This window comes from Carassius carassius, chromosome 7, assembly GCF_963082965.1.
Source record: "Carassius carassius chromosome 7, fCarCar2.1, whole genome shotgun sequence".
NCBI classification, from domain to species: Eukaryota; Metazoa; Chordata; class Actinopteri; order Cypriniformes; family Cyprinidae; genus Carassius; species Carassius carassius.
The window spans coordinates 12,055,623-12,056,486 of record NC_081761.1 but is presented as its reverse complement, the minus strand read 5'-3'; positions in this window follow the sequence as shown (position 1 = coordinate 12,056,486).

Sequence of the window (864 nt, the reverse complement as noted above, 5' to 3'; positions counted from 1 at the left end):
TTAGAATTTTTATTTTGAATAAATGCAGTTCTTTTAACCTTTTAGTCATCAAATATATTAGACAGCAGAACGGTTTCCAACACTCATAATAAGTCAGAATATTAGAATGATTTCTAAATGATCGTGTGATAGACTGGATGTTACATGTGACACTGAAGGCTGGAATAATGATGCTGAAAATTCAGCTTTGCATCACAGGATTAAATTATTTTATTATTTTAAGTTGTAATAATATTTCACAATATTACTGTTTTTTCTGTATTTTTGATTAAATAAATGCAGGCTTGATGAGCAGAAGAAACTTCAAAAACATTAAAAATAGTAATGTTTCCAAACTTTTGGTCTGTACTGTATGTATACATATATATATACATATACATATATATATATATATATACATATACATATACATATATATACATATATACATATATGTATATATACATATATGTATATATATATACATATATATATGTATATATATATACATATATGTATATATATATATGTATATATGTATATATATATATGTATATATGTATATATATATACATATATATACATATATATATATGTATATATATATATATGTATATATATATGTATATATATATATATATGTATATATATATATATATATATGTATATATATGTATATATGTATATATATATATATATATATATATATATGTATATATGTATATATATATATATATATATATATATATATATATGTATATATATATATATATATATATATATATATATATATATATATATATATATATATATATATATATGTATATATATATATATGTATATATATATATATATATATACACACACACACCTTTTATAAATATA